A 5,000-nucleotide genomic window follows, 5' to 3' on the forward strand; every position below is an offset into this window, starting at 1 on the left:
ATCGCTTTGCGGACTGACATCAGGCGGACTGACCTCAGGTCGCCAGTTGTCAACATGGCTCCCGTTGCCACTTCGGTGTCCCTGGATTCTGATCTGGCAACTGACGAAATGGACTGCACTAACGGAACTCCAATGAATAATGAGGGAACGGGCATGAAGCGATCCAGAAAAGACAGCAAGAGTGACAACTCCAGTGACTCTGAAAGTGAATTTGAAAGAAAGGACAAAAAAATGAAGGACGACGATGTGGAAGTCAACAAGGCAGTGGTCAGTGACAGTGGGAAGGGCAGGAGAAGGCTGTTATTCCCAGAATCCTGCGGAATGTCCTTCATTGAAAAACTAAAGTGGGCAATGGAACTTGGAAAAGAACATTGCCATTTTGAGCCGCTGCTAAAGGAAGCGAAAGGAAGACCGTATCTTACGGTAAAGAACGAGGAAGCGGAGCAGTTCCTGACATCTCAGGGATATAAGGGGACAGTGCTAGTTGTCCCACAGAAAGGGGAAAAAATGACGAAGGTCATTATATTTCAATACCCATTAGAATTAGACCCAGACTTCCTCCTCTGCGACGAGAGGATTGTATGGGTGAAGAGGCACGAGTCACGAGGCGAGGGGCGCTGTCAGCTGGTTGCCCTCATGAAAGGAGAAGTCCCGGAGAAGGTCTTCATATCTGGGGCGGGGTACAGGAGGGTGGCGCCGTATGTGGAGCCGCCAGTCCTGTGCCTCAAGTGTAGCAGATGGGGACACAAGTCGTGGACCTGTCAGCAGGACGCCAGGTGCAGGTTCTGCGGCAGGAAGCATGACTCAAGGCTTTGCAGAGGAAAAATAGAAAAAGGAGAGAGGGTGATACCTTGCTGCTGCAATTGCGGAGGCTCGCACAATGCTGGGGCTCTGTCATGCAAGGCGAGGCCAAAGGTGGAACTTAATTCCTCGGCTTCCCGTAAAGAAACCGAGGAAAAAGGCAAAAGGACTGACCACCCGGCGACCTGCGCAGGAGAGTATTCCTGTACCGCCCCCCAATGCTTGGTTTGCAAGGCCCACCGCGAGGACTGCAACTCCAGGAAGATGACCGGAATGCCATGAACAAACAAATCAATGGCCAGACGACAGAAGACACTGCAGCCCAGGAAACGACGAGAGACAGTGATGCAGATTCTCCAGTAAAAGAGATATCTGCAATTGCTGGAATGTTGCATACATTAATGCAGAGGATGGATGCAATTGAAAAAAAAGATTGCGATAGTGATGGATAGTGCTGTTACAGACATGAAAAAGGGAGTGGAGGCTGAGGAAGAAGCTCCCGAGCAAGATATCCCAAAGAAAGACAACAGTGTTTTAGTGGCTGAGAAAAACACAGAAAGTAAAATTACGATCAAGGGAAAAGAAAGGAAAATAATTCCGAGTGTAGTGGAAGGAACAACATCCACAACCTTCAGGTCATTGTTACTTAAGTGCAAAGACGCTGAAAAGGATAAACTTCTTAGAAAGTGGGAGTTAGTTCAGGGAGAGTGGGCAAACATCCAGGAACTGTTTGCCAAATATAAGGAAACCATAAAGGTCTGATGGAGTGTGGTAGTATTAAGATAATGTCGTGGAATGTGAGTAGTTTACTTACTAGAGTAACAGACGTCCACTATTTCGTGTTGAAAAATGACATAGACGTAATTTGTCTCCAGGAAACTAGGGACACAAAAGGTGACACTCTTAAACTCAATGGTTATAGAGCATATCATCTTAATTCCGGAGACCGGACACGGGGAGTGTCTACTTACGTGAAAAGTGCAATACCTTCTGAACTGCTAGAGATACCGTGCAGAAATAAAGGTATTGAAAGTGTATGTGTGAAGCTGTATTTACAAGAAGGTGAAGTATATATTGCAAATGTATACATCTCTGGGAGATGCTTTGATCTCAGGTACCTACCAGATTGCATGTACTCTGACTCGACTCTGATAGTGGGTGACTTTAATGCTAGGCACCCACAATTAGAGGAGATGGGTAAAATCAATGATAACGGGCCATCAGATTTTATCAATTTCTCAAAGATAGGCCTGATGCATGCTTGCTGGGTAGTAAAGAGGCGACACACATCAAGGGTGGACGACTTGATTATGCCTGTCTGCTTGGCGGTCAGGGGATTCAAGGAGAATGTGAAATAGTAAGTGAACTACTTAGTGATCATTTCGCCTTGTATATTAAGTTAGCTTTAGGTAAAAAACAAGTTAAATTCAAAAGAAAAAGGCTTGTCGTAGACACAAGCGACAGAGAATTGTTTATTTACAATATGGAGGGCTGGTACAGAGATTACACACCCCTAAGTTTAGATAGGTTCAGCGAGGATTTGTTAAGTGCGATAGAAAGATGTTTACCTACAAAGGCTAAGTCACACAGAAAGGAGAAGAAACACGGAGCACGGAAAAACAGATACTGCAGTGATAAGACACTTAAAGGGTGGACACAAATGTTAAGGATGGCACACAGGGAATGGGCTAAGAGAGGCAGGCGGGAAGAAGATAAGGACATACTACTTAACATATCAAAGATGTGTGGGGAGAAAAGAAGGGAAGTAAGAGAAAAGTATTGGTCAGAGTTCGCGCAAAATATTGAGGAATGTAAAAGTCTCAAAGACATATGGTACCATGTAAACAAGGTAAGGGGAAAAACAAATAACCTCATCGGTCACCCACACCCAGAGGAGGAGGCAAACAAACATATTGAGAAATGGGCAAAGGCATCTTCTCTGGTTTCATTACCACAGAGCACTCGTGACGCTTTGTTTGCATGGGAAGCCGAAAGAATCGGACAGGTTGTTTCATCCGCAAACATCACTGCAGTATCTTGTCAGCCAATAACAAAACACGAACTTCTAAATGCTGTTAAAAGAGGGAAAAGCACTTCGCCAGGGGAAGATGGAGTGACATATGATATTCTCAACTTATTAGCAAGCATGACGAACAGCCCTCTCATTGACCTATTTAACATGAGCTACGCGGAGGGTAGATTACCGAAGGCCTGGAAGAAAGCTATTATAATACCTATTCCAAAATCAGCTGGCGGTTATAGACCTGTATCTCTGACTTCCTGTATATGTAAAATGATGGAGCGAATATTATTAAATAGACTAATGTACATGATTGAAGATAAATTGTCTTCTAATTTGTACGGCTTTATGAAGGGAAAGGGAACATCAGACTGTGTAATTCAGTGTTTATCTAATGATGCAGAAAAGTGTAGAGTCTTTATAGATTTACAGGGAGCCTTTGATAAAGCTAATGGGGAGGTCATTCTGTATGAATTGACAAGACTGGGTGTAACAGGAAAGTTGCTGAGATGGATTGGTGACTATCTGACAGATAGGAAAGCTTGCGTATGGTTTCAAGGCTGTTTCTCAGAGGAGAAACGTTTTGAGCTAGGTACTCCACAGGGGGGTGTTTTAAGCCCAATGCTCTTTAATGTACTAATGAACAGGATAGCTTCAGAGGAATACCCTAAGGGCGTTCAGCCAATCTTATATGCAGATGATATATTGATACAAGGGACCACTCATCGCCATTTACAAACAGCGCTGGACAGATTTACTAGTCTTGCTCAAACATTGGGGCTGGTTATAAATGAAGAAAAGACCAAATTTCAGAGTAAACAAAGAGGCAACGTGCCACTTACTCTAAACAACAAAACAGTGGAGAAGGTGTCAACATATAAATATCTGGGTATGTACATTGGCTTCACTGCCTCAAGCAAGGATGCTGAAGTAAATCACGTACTAACACAGTGCAAGGCTCGACTGCGGCCGCTCAGGGCACTTGCTTGTCGCGGGATAGGAGCCGGGGTGCCTCTGCTGAGGCTAGTCTACATTAGTACAGTAAGAGCTCTGGTGGATTATGCAGCACCAGCACTTTCTATAGCTTGTCAGGGGAGGCTCCGAAGGCTTGAAACCATGCAGAATGAAGCTATGCGTATTATCCTCGGGGGTCAAAAGAATGCTAGGATAGACATAATGAGAACAGAGACAGGATTGCAAAGCATTGCACAGAGAGTAAGCGAGATTAATGTCATAGCAGCCGTTAGGCTCATGAGAGGGAACAGTGGAAAGAAATTAGTGAGAGATATGGTCAGTGGTTTTGACAACATAAGGACCTTTTATAGACAGGGCAAACGAGGATATATGAAGGCGCTTAATAATGATATAGAATTTTATGGCTTGCAAAACTTTTGCCAATCGTTTCAAGCATCCGCCAAAGTGCCACCATGGGAGGATCAGACGATTAATGTAGATGTCGATCCCCTCCTTATGAATAAGAGGCTTTATGAACCTGGTCAACTTAAATCAAGATATGGTCATAAAATAAAGAGTCTAACACGCCTTGATATTGCTCATGTCTACTGCGATGGGTCAGTTTTGAAAGATGGCAGAGCAGGATGTGGGGTTATCATCAGACAGTTCACTGCAAGTGGCGTGGTCACCACAAGCAGTGGGATAAGACTGAGTAATCATATATCGTCAACACAGGCTGAGTTATGGGCAATATTGACAGCACTTAAAAAAATTGAAATTATTAATAAAGATGCTTTCTTTTTTGTGGATAGTAGGGGAGCGCTGGACTCTCTTAACAGCAGGGACCCTGTGTTTGAGCACATTATTAACGAGTGCCGATTGATTGCTCATAGGCTACGAGGCCAGGGACGTGAGATTACATTCGTCTGGATCCCATCGCATGTCGGTATCACCCTTAATGAGGCTGTAGATGAGGTAGCGAAGGAGGCAGCTAAAAAATGTGAGGTGGACATACAAAGTGCTCGGACTCTTAAGCAGGCAAGGAGCAATATCAAGAGGATGCAGTTAGACTATGATGAGATTAAGAAAGGCGAATTGATTGAAACGAGTGAAACTTTGCAACACTATATGCATCTAGCGATGAACACAGACTTCGCTTATGGGAGGGGCAAGAGCAAGTGGAAAGACTCTGTGCACATGAGAATTAGGTTAGGGTATAAATACT

The 5,000-nt window shown here is 44.2% G+C and overlaps 1 protein-coding gene and 1 pseudogene across 9 annotated transcripts in view; both read left to right on the forward strand.

Annotated features, from left to right (window-relative positions):
* Positions 1 to 5,000, forward strand: part of LOC122258897 (transmembrane ascorbate-dependent reductase CYB561) — a 131,479-nt gene that overhangs the window by 42,199 nt on the left and 84,280 nt on the right. The gene's annotated exons all lie outside the window — the stretch shown is intronic.
* The window catches only part of LOC147468477 (uncharacterized), a 24,058-nt pseudogene that overhangs the window by 243 nt on the left and 18,815 nt on the right, over positions 1 to 5,000 (forward strand).

The sequence above is a fragment of the Penaeus japonicus genome, unplaced genomic scaffold, assembly GCF_977035675.1.
Source record: "Penaeus japonicus unplaced genomic scaffold, GWHDUDI00000001_assembly GWHDUDI00000028, whole genome shotgun sequence".
NCBI classification, from domain to species: domain Eukaryota; kingdom Metazoa; phylum Arthropoda; class Malacostraca; order Decapoda; family Penaeidae; genus Penaeus; species Penaeus japonicus.